This window comes from Puntigrus tetrazona, chromosome 13 (genome assembly GCF_018831695.1).
Source record: "Puntigrus tetrazona isolate hp1 chromosome 13, ASM1883169v1, whole genome shotgun sequence".
Lineage (NCBI taxonomy): Eukaryota > Metazoa > Chordata > Actinopteri > Cypriniformes > Cyprinidae > Puntigrus > Puntigrus tetrazona.
The window spans coordinates 12237414-12254424 of record NC_056711.1 but is presented as its reverse complement, the minus strand read 5'-3'; the positions used below and the strand labels follow the sequence as shown (position 1 = coordinate 12254424).

The window sequence follows — 17011 nt, the reverse complement described above, 5'->3', positions numbered from 1 at the left end:
AGTTTGCCATTTATCTGTGTCTGTGAAAATACCTCTTTTTTTCTGTTGATCCTCAATAGCACAAGGAAGAAACAGTGGTGGATTTGCACTTGAAGCCCTTTGTGTGTTTTATTCTATTCTATTTTATTTTAACTTTTATTTTTAGTAATTTAATTTAAATAATTTTACAATAGATGTGCACCGGTACTTTACTGTAAATGTGTGTTTATGCGTGCACTTATTACAGGGTTACATTTGCAAGTAGAATTTCATTAAAATAAAAAAAAATAAAAAATCATAAAATAAATAATATACAGCTATACTTGCCTACTACTCTTAATAAATATTTGTGGTTTTAATTTTTTTTATACTAAAGCTGAATGTATTGACAAAGATATAATATTTAGACAAACATACAGGTCAAACAAATATTATTACAATTTAAAACAACTGTGCCCTATAATTTAAGCTGTAATGTTTCTCCTCTGATGGATAAACTGCATTTCAGCAGTCATTACTACTTTTTAGTGTCACATGATACTTCAGAAATCCTTCAGATCCTTCTAATATACTGGTTCGTTGCTCAGGTGACATTTCTTGTTATTAACCATATTGAAATTTTATTATTAACAATGTTGACAGTATTGCTTAATATTTTTTGTGGAAAGTTTAATATTTTTCCAGGATTCTCTGATGAACGGAAAGTTAATATTTAGATATTTAAATATAACATTGTTAATGCTATTACTATCACTTCATTTTCAGTAGTAACAGTGATAATAATAAAGGATCCAAACTGAGCCAAACTTTTGAATAGTAGTATACATTTTCTAATTCCAAAATTATTTTTAACATTGATATAAAATATGTTTTGTCTATGAATAAAATAATATTTTGCATCCAAAATTTCATGAAATTCTAAAAGGGACAAAAAAAGAATTAAATATTTTTAAGGTCTTAATTTTTTCCAGTCATTATAAAGCTATGTGCTAATTTAGGTAAATGTGCATGTGTGTGAGTTTAGGGAGGAACAAGCCCTTATTATCATAAGAGTAAAATAAAGGAGAAGAGTCTTATCACATAGAAACAGGTGTGAAAATGACAGTGTGGGGGCGGAAGCACTCACGCACACACACACACACACACACTGTGAGCAGGCTTTGAAGCCGTTCTGCCTGTAGGCTTTCTGTCCGCCCTGATGCACATTTATTTCTTGGTAGCAAGTGGTCTGATTGGTGTATATGTGTGTATGACAAGGTTTTTCTCTTCCTTTCTTTTCTCTAACAATAGTGTATTGCTTTATATTCACACCAAATCAAATAAGATTTGTGTAGAAATCTTCTTTAAAGAATCTAAGCCCATTACTAAAGACCAGACAGACGTACAAAAGTCTGAGAGCTCTATAGTACTTATAGTGAAAATGCTTCTCTGTTACAATCTTTTCTAATTTAATACAACATTTACAAATTATATTATCAGCAAGAACGTTTGAGTGAAAAGTTGAAGTGAAAATGTTTTTCTAATGAATTACAAAATGTCTCTTTATATGGTTTGTCACTCTTTTGCAGTAATGACAGCAGCACTTACACTGAACAAACTCAAAGGCATCGTCTTGTCCATATCAGAGTAGTCACAAACATCCTTAGAATCCAGAATATTTATTTGGAATCTTGGAATTTTATATTTGGAAAAAAAGTCCCACTTGAAATTATTCAAAAATATATGTATTGTTCAAAAAATAATGTGGTCTTTAGACTTTTGTGTGCCAAGATCTAATCACTAATTCGAAAACATTCAGAAATCTACAGGTGTGTTTGAACGGTCTCCTGCGGTCTTTCGAGTGAGATCCGAGAGCAGTAGGTCTCTGGGGAGCATTTGTTGTCTCAACGGGGTGCGAATGTCTTTTTATGGGTACCGGCAGATCCCTGGTGTAGCTGAGCTGTGCGTGTTTGTGTGTGTGTGTGTAAACTCTTGCCGCTCCAACAGAGTGTGTAGCTGTGATCATACACCAGAGCCCTGGATAGACAGCAAGGCTCAGATACACAATACAGTATATAAACGACACCATGGGACGCACATATCTCTCAATCTCTCTCTCTCAATATGATGTCTTAGGCCTGCAGAGTGTTTTGTTTGTGTGCATGTGGCATTTCCTCTTTTCCACCAGACAGATTGTGCCATCTTTCCTCTACTCCGTATCGCTGCAGCAACGCAGCAGTAACTTGATACTGACTGGCAGCACTTTCCAACACTTTTTAAACTTTAAGAAATATCTATCTCAGTCAGTAGCAGTGCATTTATCTTGGATGTAAAAAAAAAGATCATTTTAAAAATTAGCCTTTGTTTTTAATTTATTAATGGTTTAGCTTGATACTGCACAGTAATAGGGTAAACAGCTTTTTAATTGTTCTCAAAAAAAAGGAAATAGTTACAAATAGTTGTGAATTTATAAATAGTTGAAATTTAGAAGTAGAAAGACTGAAATAGTTTCTTGTAAAACATAATTCAGTCGTCTTTATTAACAACTTTGCAAAATATTTCCTTTTTACGGTTTTTGTCACAAATATTTTGTCAATTTGTCACAAATTTTAAGTGTTTTGGAGTGTGGTGATCTGGCTATGAATTGATTTCAACAATCTAATTTGTACTTTTCAGATCAGAGGTTTCATTTACTAGTGAAAATCTTTAGTTTCAAATATTTACAAAGACTGTCTGTACCGCCTTTTAGTTTTGTGCGTTGCTTGACGCTTATTGCACACAAAGCTGGATGCATTAGCTTAGTTTGGAATTATTTTAAAAACTACAATTCTGCATTGGAACTGTCAGTTATCATTTTTATAATTTAAAATGGACTGATTAATAGAAATTCCTCCTGACCTTGAAGGTCATTTATCTTGAGGTGATTTAATGGAGGATACCATGCTTGAATCGTAGCACCGGACCCACGCAGCACTTTTACTGTTTAGGGGTCTGTCAGTCAAATTGTATTACAGTCTCTTTTAGCTCTTGTTGGCAAGCCAAACCTGATTTACTGACGTTGTATTTAAATATTTATTAGATATTTCTGTCAGATTCTCAGTCTGAGAAACATCAGCCATTATTCACAGTATAAACTGTTACATATGCAACATGCAAAATAATCTCCAGCTGAGAAGACTGTGCAGAAACTCAAATAGTATTTCAATGTTCTAAGCCCCCCGTCAGCTCTGTTGTGTCTCCTATCAACTAAAAGATCCTGTTTATCATTTGTCATCTCTTCTGTCTCTCTATATCTCTCTTTCTCTCTTTACATGACTCTGCAATTGCGTGTTTGTTTGTGCATGTGTGTATGATTGGCTGCATCCTCTGTCTGCTTAACTGCCATCATCTAACGTTATTTTTTTTCTGTCTCGGCGTGTGCGTGTGAGCTTCTTTGTGTGTGCGTCTGTCATTTTCCCACCTAATGAGGGCTTGTTTTTTTTCAGTTCCCATAGTAACATCAAGATAATGATGCCTCTGTGTCTTGTCAAGACGTCTGACAACACGGTTGTCTGTGACATCCAAACTTACACGCCATTGTGGGAAAAGTCCCATGCGAGCGGCACCACCTCAGTCATGGTTGAAGAAACTAGAGGAACTCTATTATATCGGAGTCTGTTAAAAAGATAAAATGGGGGCAGATAGGTACAATGAGGGAGTAAGAGACAGAGACAGGTATTTCTTCTTGTTAGGTATAGTTATAGTGGAAAACCTGCTTGTTTAAATCATGACAGCTCTCAGTCTCTGTGTTAACTCAATTTTTGGACACTTGGCAATTTAGTTTTTGTATCAATATAGGCTCATTTACAACAGTTTGCACCAATATAGAAAAGTTTTTTTTCACATACATTATTATCGCAGGGGCTGAATATATATTTAAGAATAAACTAATACATTCTGAGATTTGCATAACATATAGCTCTATATATATATATATATATATATATATATATATATATATATATATATATATATATATATATATATATATATATATTTTTCTGAAATAAACTTGCTCAGTAGCTTACCTAGCTTACCTAGTACCTAGTAGCTTCCAAAAATATAAACTTTACATTTCAAAGTAAAAATGTTTGTAAAAATAGCAATACTGAATAATAATTTACTAATTGACAAATAAATGAATTGGGTTTAAAAAGATAATATAGAAATGACAAAACTTCAAATTAAAACTAGAGCCAAGCATGACTTAATGAAAGCAGAGGGACAGAACGAATCTGCTGGAGGACAAGGGCAAAAACGTGTACAACTAAAACATGATGCACAATATGCAGAAAACAAGCAACTGAGAGACATAATGGAAGAGTAATGAGAGACAAAAGAAATCACCCTCTCTTGTCTTTTTGCTTTGGTTTTTTTTTTTTTTAACTCATCTCTCATTTATATTCAACAGACAAACACACAGCCCATTCACACTGTTAGGCTGCTCACACTGATCTAACATCAGAGAACAAACGCTTTCATCAACACACCTGATATGAAATGCTGTGACAGTCCGTTTTATTTTAAATTAACTGACATTAAGGGACAGCGGTTGTTTGTCCGTGCCCACAGACAGAGCTAGTGGTCTATTCGCAAGAGAATCCAGTGGCGATTTAAATGCACGCTCACGCTCACACATGAGATGAGGGAACATCATCCCCTGAGTGAATCTTTCATGGTTCTCCTCTTTATTTCCCCTAAATAAAACTCTGCTGAAATATTGACGCCGTAACTTTTCAGAGCTCCAGTGCTCTCCTCTAAAACCCTCAATAATGCTCCTTGAGATTCTCAGCAACCCTTGAAAGACTTTTTCTCCTGACTCATTCACTTCTTCAAAGCACTTTTTCTGGAGGAGAGCAAGTATGACTGTATAGCTGAGACTTTGTATGGGGGCAAGTGGGTCACCGGCTTGCAGCTTTATAAACCGTGCATGTTCTGTGACCTTTGAAGTCCTTTTTGGGATTTTTAGTTTTTATAATTAGATTTTTTTTGCTCCGTTCTGTAGTTCAAAACCCATATGATTGTCAGTTTTCCATACACCATATTTTCTGCGGATCATGTGACACTGAAGACTGGAGTAATAGCTGTGTAAAATTCAGCTTTGCTATCATAAATCTAATATTGATTTAAAAGATATATTTCATAAAAGAATATCAAAAGCATTACTTTTGAACAGTTTTGTATATGACCTACCATGCTGCTAAGAAAACAGTAAAAGCTGTAACTCTGTGTACAAATACAAAGGATTCATTGGACAAAACTAATTTGCAAGTACAATTTCACATCTGGTATCATCTGAATCAGCAGGCTTTCGTCTTTGTTGTCTTATACAACAAAAAAGATATAGATGTTGAAAACCAAATTTCCCTCGCTTCAGCAAAAAGCAATGCAAAGTTGTTTGAGTGTGTGTTTGATCTTGCCGTGACATTTGAGAGAAGCTGTTATAATAAGGGTTTATGAATGAGAGCTCATGTTGTTTTTTCTCTGTCTCTGAACATCCTGCAGGCTGAAAAACAACCTCATTCTCCTCACAACAAACAAATGAAAGGCACAGTGTGTGGAGAACAAGCAGAGTGAATCCATAAAGCCATCCTCTTGACGGTAAGTCTCGAATGCTCTTTGAAGTCTATACTGTGTTTTTATATTAAGAATAACAAAAAGTCTGTTCACTATAGCTTCTATAAAACTGTTTCTTACAGGATTCTCACGATCCATGGTGGATTCATTACTGGCTTCAGGTAGAGCAGTTAGCAGGTGTGTTCATCTGACCTCTGGACTACAGCTAAACACAGCTCAGGTGCTGAGATTTACTCTGAGAGAGGCAAATAACTAAAACACCTTTAGGGTTGAGCTCAACAGCTGTGTCTGACGTTGTTGTAGCATGTGCTGTGTATGCGTGCATGTGACCTTACTAATTGCTTTCATTTTTCATCTTTACATGCAGGAGACACATTAGAAAAATTATGCATGTGCCATTTATGTGCAGTGTTTTCTCAGCATGTCTCTTGCTTCAATGTATTGAATTAATTCATCTTTAGTCATATTTCATTCTACCCAAACAAACCTTTATGATATATAGCTCTAGGAAAATACAAAAAAAAAAAAAAAAAAAAATATATATATGTAAAAATATGTTTAAATATGCTTAACGTTGTGTAAAGATTATTTTTTAAAATAGTCTCAAATCCAAACATTTTGACTTTTACACTTTTACAAACACAATTTTAATGCGATTGAAATGCATATACTTTTTGAAAACATGAATGTTTTTTTTTTGGAGTTTAATTTTGCTTGTAGTTCAGTATTTATGTTTTTAAATCTTTCACTTAAACCTGTTTTGTTATTTTTTTTTCTACTGTAAATACCAATAATATCTTTGATAATCTTTAAAGAAAGTGCAAAAAAAAAAGAAGTATAAAACAATCACAAAAGTAGTCCATGTTTTCTGGCTATTAGTTACTGAAAATTTTAATTTAACTTTTTTGTCCACTTTTTTTACATTCAGGATATTAGTGGTTTGCATTTGATTCGAGTCTGTGTGTGGAATACGGATCAATGAAGCCATGCAGATGGGATCAATTCTAATTAGCTGTCCGCTGATTTCTCTATTGCAAGGCCACTAAGCAGCTGGGCATTTTAATCACATATCTCAAAGTGGCCGACCTGAAAGTGACCTTTTGAAAAAGAACGGTAAGTGCTCGCTTTCAGCTCTAAACAGTAGATTGAAGTGACCATCACTGAACCATGAACAGAAAAATCATCTCTCTCTTCCCTCTACCAGTTTTTTAGCCATACTTAAAGATCAGCTTCTCCTCAAGGAGCATAACTATATGTTCTTTGTGGATGTGTATCAGACTTAAATGTCAAAAGGCTGTTAAAATGATACGGAGGAAGCCGTTCTCTCCACATTCACATTCTACTTTATTCTTTCCCTCTTCCATTTCCTCTTCTTTAATGTCAGTGTTTAAAGTCAACATTAAACATGCACCAGTCAGCCAGAAGCTAGCGAAGACTCTCTCTCTCTCTCTCTCTCTCTAAGAAGCTAAAAAGAAGTACACAAAATTAAGGGAAAATAAATGAGCTTCTCCACAGTACCAACAGCCAGAGGGGCCAAAGAGAGCTGCACTTGTAGTTCAGTGATGATGAGAAGAAAGAAAAAAAAAACCCTGACAGAGAAACACACAAGAGTTGGTCTATACTCTGGTTCTGGAAAAGCTGCTTTAAATTAAGAGCCGCTTGTAGCTTGACAAGTTTCAAAGTAGCTAAACTACACAGTTAAGCTTCTTTTTACAAAAATGTTTGCTACTGACAATTAAATCAAAGCTGTCATTTCTACCAGAAAATAATGAGGGTTTTTGAATTATTTATCATTATCAGTGCAAATAAAAGGACTTAAAATAAATCTACTATGCATACTTTACTTATATAAATTATTCAAATATAGCAGTGCTATCACTATCTAAATCAGCATCAGTGAGTTCTTTTGATTTTTGTTTTGTTTACTTTTACTTTTGTGTTATTTATTATTATTATTATTTTTTTTAGGGCGGTTATTACCTTGCTGTTGAAAAGCTAGTATACTACTGTAATGTAAAGCTGCATCATGCACAAGACATCAGGTCAGCCAAACACTATATATTCCATATCAAGTTTCATCATATTTCATATTTGTCAGATCATATTTCTCTCTTGATCTCACCTCTCTGTCTCTTCCTCACCCCCCTACATAGACACTTTCAGCCTCCCCTTACATTTATAATTCAGTTCTGCCCCATATTCCCCACAGTATTTATAGATTTAAGTCAGCCGTTATAGTGCTGCTCCACAATCAGTCACTTCTTGTGTGCCGTTCACTTTAAATAAGCTATTTAATTTTCATTTAGATTGGGCTTGTTTTCTTTTAAAGCCGATGAAGAGACATTGGAACTTTACTAATCAGTCAAGTTAAAACGTTATATAAATCAGTATAGATGACTCTGTGAAACTCCCAGCTGATTTAAAAAACTGTTCATTTTAACACAGACAATAGCTCCGGCTGTGCCAAAAGTTTCAAACATGAAGCTTCACTTTTTCCTCGTTCTCCTTCAAACTGTCTGTAAAACAATCAGCTTTGCACTGGAAGCTCCTGTGTGGAATCGACATGGGACTTCCTGTCATTCTAGCCACATCGCTGCACTGATTACTGACTCAGCAGTGTAACAACATCTGCTTGGTATCAAAAGATCAGGAACTCAATACCTTTAATGTCTCCAGGATGACCTGTTCAGAAAAATTGCTAGAAAAGTAGAACATTGCTAAAAATTGATAAAAAAGCTTTAGCCTGTGCTTTAGCTTTAGAAAGGTAAAAAAAAAAAAAACAGTATAGCAAAAATTTGCTACAGTTTACAATAAGGTTCTAGAATTATACTGTTTCTTTCACGAATTCTAATTAACATAAACATAAAATGATGCAGTATATTTATATTATCCTGGTTAATGTTGATTTCAGCATCATTCAAATCAGTAATTCTGTAAATACATTTTCATTATCTATTGTTAATAATCAATATTGTGAAAAATATGAACTACTTTGAACTTATTGTTAAGTATTACTATGTAATTTTGTTAATTATTTTTGATGTCTTAATTGCCTTCTTTTTAACTTCTCTTGATGATTTGTTATTTTTATTCATTTTTATTAACCATCTTTAATTCAATTCAAAGTGGTAAAAAGTGAACGTAAACTTGTCAATCAGCAACCATGCAATAAACAATCAACAATGAACAAAAATACAAATAGACTAGTAAATGCCAAACAGGGCAGAAAACAATATCACTTCTGTTGAGAATAGATTTCCAGGAGAGGTTAACAGTCCCGACAGGCTACCAATATCAGCCAAAAGTCATTATGCTTTTATCTTAAGTGAATTTCTCAAGTGGAAGTAAAATGAATTTTGAAGGAAGGCAACTAATAGGATGACCAAAATAACAATATGCATTTCTATGCCAGATAAACCAGAATTAGAAATAGGTTTCAGCAGATACAATTCCAAGGACAAGCAAAAAAACTAATTTAGAAATTCAAATATTTTTGTCCATGACACGATTGTATTGTATTTTAATTCCAAAAGCAGTGGAAAATGGTTCTCTTTTATTTATATTATATTTGAATAAAAAAACATGAGATTTGCAGTGGAATGAGATAAATTCTGTTCATTTTTTTTATTGAATTCATTAATCCCCAGTGAAGTACATTTGCTTGCACTGATGTCATGACCTGGGTCCTTTTCCCAGACATTCCTCAAACTACAAACTAAAGAAGAAGCAAATGTATCTGGCAAGGCATTGTCTATTTCAGATATTTTCCCCTTAGTACATTTGTTAAAATATCTTCAGTTCCAGTCAATTCCAGTCTCAGTTTTCCCTTATCAGACAGGAAACTGTACAAAATGACCCATCCGAAGGTTTTACAAGATATGGGTTCTCGGGATGTTGTATTGATACGATATCTGCTGGAAAGATCTTAAGGTATTTCCTAGAAAAAAGCAAGATACTGTATTTGAGAGATCTCTATTTTTAACCAGACCAAGAACCAATGTTGTTCAGGGTAGCTGGAAAATAGGGTTGAAAACAAAAAAAACAAAGATGTCTAGCCAGTATTCTAATATATGTTTTTAAATCTCTCTCTCCATGCCAAGAGAGTGCCAAAAATTTTATTTTACCTCAAAATGTACCTAATGTTATATAGCCTGTAGTACCCTCTAAATACCATGGTATATGAATATTGTAATCATTCAGTGTCATGGTACCACCATTACGGTAATAGATGTGTTATTGAATTCTGTTTAGTTTAATACAAAAATATGAAAACTATAATAGTTTAACATAAAAAGTATAATGAAAAAGGTGTTCAATATAAAGAAAATGAAAGGCTTTTGAAAAGACAAACAGCCTCTGCTTTTCTACAGCCTCTGTTTGAGCTTTGATGAGAGAGAATTGAGTCTTTTGTACCAAACCATTATGAGAATGTGCAAGTTTTTAGCACAAAAAATTGCTGTTGTCGAGATGGACAGAGAGAGAGATGCTCAGGTACTTGTTGAGACAAGCAGTGCACGACTGAGCCAGTGGAGCTTTGCTGTCTATTACTGCAGCACGCAAACACACACGTGAAGTGTTAAAGTGTGTGCATGTTTGAGTGTCTTTTTAAAGCAGTGTCCCAGTGTGTGTGTGTGTGTGTGTGTTGGACTGGATGTGTGAGATGCAAATTCCTGCAGTGTAACAGCTCTAACATAGCAGGACCTGCCGCAATGCAGTGCATGTGTGTATTTGTGAATTCAAAGGCCATAATCTCTTTCAAATTTATTGCAGAACAAAATGCAATCTCATTATCACTCTCCCAGGCCATCTGTAGATAAAATGAAAAGAAGTCCTGACGAACCATTCAAATAAACAATTTTTTTGAGGTGCTCTACTTGATTTTCCCAGCTGTGCCATGAAGATTATGTTTTTTTAATGGTTTTAATGGAGTTGTTTCAGCCAAAGAATAAATGTTATCAAAGTGCTGTGGTTGTTGATTTGATCTCATATGCTTATTCTGTCCCATCACAGCCTGAGTACGTACTGCTAACATTTTATAAATTTTTATGTCCTTTGTGAACTCATTACTGTTTGTTGTTGGAAATGCAATGTCTTTGCAGAGTGTAGATAAGAATGTAATCGACCACTGGTAAATTCATTCTGTTATTTTAATTTTCTAGAATTATGCATATATAATGCTGTGGCCTTTTTAATTAATTTTCTAAAAGTGTAAAATGATTAGTGGTATTAATTACTTTATCATTAAGTGTGCATGTGTATTGTGAAATATTATTAAAATAACTCTTTTGAATTTTAATATATTTTAAAGTAGTGAAAATAATTTTTTTTTGTTTTCTAGTACTCTGGTAGAGCATATTTTTCACAAAACTGAAGTTGAGCCACAGATGTCACATTGAATGCTGACCAATGCGTTTACTACATTTCTGGATCTGGGAACATTTTAGTTGCGTTGCTCTATGGGGGGTTAGACGGCTCTTCGATTTCAACGCAAATATCATAAAGAGGTCATATGATGTTTCTAAAAAGAACATTATTTTGTGTATCTGGTGTAATGCAATGTGTTTATGTGGTTTAAGTTTAAAAAAAAAATCCACCTACTGTACATTATTGTTTCCCTGTGCTCTGATTGGGCAGAAATCTGTTGCGTTGCGATTGGCCGAATACCTCAAGCGTTTGACTGAAATGTTACGCCCCATACTATAACATGATGCAGTGTAAAAAGTGGCATATTTATGGGCTAGATATGCATGCATTTGACCGAAATTTCTCAATTGTCAGCTCGGTGAATGTTCATAATTGTAAACCAATGGGTAGCTCCTTTTTTTTCAACATTAAAGCACTTGAATATAACAAGCAAGTAATCACGACTTCATATGTGGGAAATAGGAAATAGCACGTGAAGGCAGCATTGGAAATTAGGCTTGTTCGAAATGCATCGTGTCATGATGTGTCAGGGTCATGTGCTCTCTAATCGCACTGTAGAGCTCCACTGAATATATCAGAACTTTATGAGATTGCAATGAACTAAGTGTAGCTTTTTAGTGATTATAAGGGGAGCACTCTTGGCATGTTGTGTAGGCTACAATAATCCATTTAGAATTTAAATAAATTCACTCACTCACTTCATAGTTTTAGGAACTATGAAAAGGTTATGAAAGCCCCTATATTAATGGATCTGCGTGTACTAAATGAGATAGGTTACATTTAAGCCTTTTTGGGACATAAAAGATGTCGTTGTCTAAAGATGTGAAAATGTGAGTGATTGTGGCAAAAGGAATCGCTTGAGGATTTGTGAGAGATGGGGCATTATTAATTCAGCATTACGCTAATTATACAACCTTGACAGCAATGTCTTGCCCTGCTGATAATACCCATCCTAATCTTAACTCCCCCTTCTCATCCTTCTCGTGCCTCTTCCTCTTCTCACATTTTGCAGCTTCCTTTGAAGCCCCAGTAGAAGCAGAAATAAAAATTTGTTCAGATTGCTTTATTGCCTTCAGCGTCGAACCCAGAGATGCTTTTGAAGAGCTTGTTTCCACATGAAAACTCTGACCACTGCACATGGAAGTTCTTGTGCTTTTAGCATTTTGAGTTTCATATTGAGAATACTGAAATAGATCCGCATACAGCAACGAGTCTTGGGTAAAGTTCATCTCATCCTTTAATATCCCTGGAAATGAAAGAAGAAACCCTCTCTTCTCTATTTCACCTCACGCCACCGCAGTGTATATTATTACAAATGTTTCTATAGATATCTGTAATAGAACTACATTAAATACTATACCATTCAAATAGTTTTGTGTGACAGGTACCCAAATAAATACACTTAAAGCCAATAGATTTCTTTATTGATAAAGTGGAGAACTAGACAGATGCCATTACAATGAATACACATAGCAAATAGGTGTTATTTCCATTGTGTAATTGTTTTATTTATTTATTTTATATGTTCTTCTTTTTATTTTTTGTTTAATATTACCGCATATGAACACACACGGGAAAGGGAGAAGATTTGATTGAAAAAAGGCAGACTCTACTTTACTTGTTCTGTCTTAGTGTTTAATGTTGATATCTAGTATGCTGATATGTAGAAGAGTTTCTGTTATAGTTTTGTGTTTTGTGGTTACTGTTACCGTGCTAGGGGAGCTCATGTTTAGCATTGCAATATATGTCTGTTCCTTCAGTGAGCAATAACTCTACTAATGCTAGTACTGAGACCAGTCTCTTCTTACTTGCTCATTTGATATTAAATATGATGGTAATAAACGTTATTGTCTTTAACATGCTGTTACCAGTCATTAACTTAAATATGTTCAGTAGGTTTGACAAAACATTAGTTTGAATTAACTAACTAATTCACTTAAGTAAGTCGTTTTAGTCTTCTTATACAGCCCTAACCTAATTGCATGGATTTTTTTTCTCTTAATTTAGTTAAGTCTGAACAACAAACTATATATTTTTTTTCAAACAGTGGTGAATGGAGCGAGTTTAAATAGTTTAAATAACTCATATTTTGGGTTGTTTTGTGTTTTAAGTCAAATCACCTTTAATTATATAGCACTTTATACAATACCGTGTCAAAGCAGCTTTACAGTATTAAACAGGAAAGCGGTGTGTCGATAATGCAAGAGATCAATAGTAAACACTCAATTTTCCAGTTAAATTCAGTTCATCATTGATTCTGTGATGTTATCATCCATCTCAGTTCAGTTCAGATAGTATCTGTGCAGTCAAGTCGACATTATTGTCAGAAATTAAGTAATCTAGGGCTAAACGAAAATACCGTTACATTTTCTATTTTCTGTATATTTCTTTATTTGCACGTATTTAAAATAGAAAAAATAGAAGAAATAGAAGTCTCTAAAGTCAATTTGATATGTTATTTTAGAGGAAGATAAAGTTTTGTTAAAAGATTACTGGAATCAACATTTTTTGATTAGCATGCATAAGAAGTATAAAAGGTCAAATTTAATTTCAGTTTTATGATAAGCTTTACTCCCTGCAGCAAATAATGGACATGCACACAAACACCCTCTCTTGTTTTCCCTCTCTCTCCCCCTCCGTGTTGTTTACTTCACATGATCTGTTAGAGGACAGCAGGTGAAACTGGATGGCTATTATATTTTGACCTTTACATGTCCTCATCCCCACCTCTATCACAATCTCTCTCTCCATCCCTAACAATATCTTTCACTCTCGTTCCCTTCCTCCCTGCCTGTCTTTCCATTTAATTTCTCTGTTCAATGGTCTGGTGGCATTTAGAGTTTCCTGCTGGGCTGAAGAAGATGGAAAATGGTCAGAAAAGAGAAAAGTGCTTTTTCTTTCTTTCCTTCCTTCATTCTTCTTCTTTTTTTTTTTAAAGAAAAAGTCTATATTTTGTGGCCTGTGCTCTTTACATTGATCAATAATCCATGGGCTCAGTGGAGAGGTTGCTGTGTGTATTTCAGTGAGAGAAAAAAGAGTGAATTTTCCCTTGCAGATGGACGTGGGGAGCAGCAGGAAGCCTTCTGCCAGTCCACTCAACCTTGGCAGAATCATTTCTCTGTCTCACAGACAGATACAGACGAATCAATTTACATGTTTTTAATATTTAGTGAGAGTTTCCAGAGACATTGTGCTGGTGGCTGCTGCAGCTTTTAGTACATAACATGTACAGCGATGCTCTTAGCAGATGCGTTTCTATCAAAACATCTTACAAGAAAATGCATCTGTCATGCTTATGAATATTACTGTGTCTTGTTTTGAAACATTCAGCAGTACCAATGTATATGTGTATGTGTGTATATATTATCTGCCACTCCTTTCTCGTCACCTCTTCAACTCTCAATCTCTGTCAGGTTAAACAGGGGCAGACGCACATGTTCAGGTTTCTCCAGAAATATTTGGTTGGGTTCAATCCCAGGCTGTGGCTGCTACCAGCACACTTTACTTTTGGGACGGTACTCTGCAGGTGATGAGCAGAGCTGGTTTCCTTCAAACAAGATGCTTAGAATTGAGGTACGTCAGACCAGAGAATCTTGTTTCTCACTGTCTGAGGGTCTTTTAGCTGTTTTTTTTTTTTGTAAATTCCAAGTGTGTTTTCATGTGTCGTAACTGAAGAGAGGATTGAGTCTTACCGCACAGACACAAAGCAAAAAATTGATGAAGTGTTGCAGCGATGGTTGTTCTTCTGTAGATTTCTTCTATCTCAGCATATGATCATGGAACTCAACTAGAGCGATTATCAGGTTCTTGGTAACCAAAACCCTTTTCCATCAGTTGCTCAGTTTGGTTAGATCAAGGAAGAGTCTTGGTTGTTTCAAACTTTTTCCATTAGGGTTTACAAAGACTACATGCTTCTGTGACCTATTGAGAGAAGCAGAATTTTCTGAACTCTTCTACTTGGCACAAACCTTTTTCTCAGTTCTTTAGGCAGGTCCTTTTGACCTCAGTGCATGACTTTTTCTCTGATATGCATTATCAGCTGTTAGACCTTTTATTAAGACGTGTGTGCCTTTCTAAATCATACCCATTCAACTGAATTTGCCACAAGTTCACGTCACCCTAAGTGTAGTAACATCTACAAGCAACATGAATGCTCCTGTCCCAGATAAGGGTATGAATACTTATGCAATGGAATCATATTATTTTTTTGTTGTTAATAAATTTGCAAAGATGTTAAAACCAATTCTTTAAAACTAAAATAAAACTACTCTTCAGCCTGGCTTCTGCCTAGAGATCTAAATGCTGCTTATTGAATGTAAACCTTTCTTTCTTCCTTTCCCCACTCGTTCTCTTTTCTGTTCTGTTTTCCACTTTTACTGTTATCTCTGCCTAATCAGGTTGTCCTGATGCTGACCTTTCTGTTGTGGCAGTTCATAGCACAATCGCTAATGGACATGAATCAGTAATTAAAGCACATTTGCACAAACAAAAAAACAACGTCATTAAATGCTTATCAAACTTTTATGTTCTACATTTGTGAAGACCAGAAATATCGCTTACTGCCACACACACACACACACACACACACACACACAGAGTGGGAGGTGAATGACTCAACATCATATCAGACAGCTGTGACTTCAGAGGTCTGTGGTCGTGTTGCTTTACTTGGCAGGGAGGTGATTTTTCAGTCCTCAATTATTATATACAATAAAGGAGAGCTTATTACCATCCATCTTCTCATCTCTTCATCTTCAAGCTGCAGGGACCAGAATAAACGTAAATGGGTTTCAGACTGAGAGCACTGAAAATTCTTCTATTTTACATTCTTTTGTGATTTTTTTTACATAACAAATTAGCATATATCATTAATATATAGATTTAGCATATATATCAGCTAAAATGGAAATCTAAAATAATCACAAATATACATTTCAGAAAGTCACACAATTTGTTTCGCTATTCTTTTGCTTTAATGACAGCGGCACTTTGTTTTTGTAAAACCTGGTCATGTTTTGCAGTATGATATGAGAAACATCCAAAGAACATCTTGTGCTTAATTAAAAGCAAGAACATGTTACCTTTTGTATAAAGGAACTGACATGCCACTAATTTAAAATTTAGAATTTAGAATTTTGTACGACCTTAAATATTTGCAATGGATTATGTCGAGGTCTTAAACTTTATTCATTATTTATTTTTGCTCTCAGACATTTGGTCACTGTGATTGTATGAGGCAAAGAATATTTGAATCAGTGAAGGATAAACTTAAATGTGTGTGTACAGTATGTGTAATATAATATGTGTGTGTGTGTGTGTGAAGTCCAGAACATTTAATAGGACAGTCTATTTTCAGTGAGGCTCGTTGAAGCAGGTCTGCTTGGCGAGAGGTTAATGAAGGAAGGGAAGACTCATCTAAATTATTCACACCATCCCCACTCCTCTTTTTCATCAGTCTATCACTGACCTCTGCCTCTCCTCTAACTGCCCACTGATAATAATGCCTCTATCTTTAAAACCTGATTTGTCTATAGTATGATTAGTTTTGTGTTTATCGTCAGACAGGCTGCTTTTGTCAACAAAGATGATCACTCGCAGGCTTACAGTTTATTTCTAAACGCACAGGCAGTGTCTGAGATTGGTGTAGATGGTGCATATGTGCAGAATCTGCTCTGCACAGATACTGTTGTTCTTTTTTGAGACGATTTTGTCCATATTTCCTGGAGTCTTAAGTCGATGCAGTTGGGAGAAGAGTGAAGGGCCATGGGGCACGATTATGAATAAGCATTTGAGAGTGTCTCTGTGAAAGGTTTTCAGATTGAATCTCTGTGTAGGTCCTTTGAGAGCAAAGGGACTCCTCTTGGTGTACAGAATACTCTATATTACATTTTACTAACCACCACTGGTCTGTGAGGCCTTACTGTGACTTTTTTAAAATACAAAAGAGCATTACTGTATATTTTTATATTATATATATATATATATATATATATATATATATATATATATATAT

General features: G+C 34.8%; 1 protein-coding gene across 6 annotated transcripts in view; it reads left to right on the top strand.

Moving 5' to 3' along the window:
* c13h2orf50 (chromosome 13 C2orf50 homolog) overlaps positions 1–17011 on the top strand; it is a 45408-nt gene that overhangs the window by 10940 nt on the left and 17457 nt on the right. For 5 of the 6 annotated variants that reach the window (XM_043256006.1, XM_043256012.1, XM_043256011.1 and 2 more), the window contains exons 2-4: positions 5503–5598; positions 5697–5751; positions 6503–6687. The gene's annotated coding sequence lies outside the window, so the exon portion shown is untranslated. Of the gene's footprint in view, positions 1–5502; positions 5599–5696; positions 5795–6502; positions 6688–17011 lie in introns of all 6 variants that reach the window. The other variant, XM_043256005.1, reaches the window with a different exon arrangement.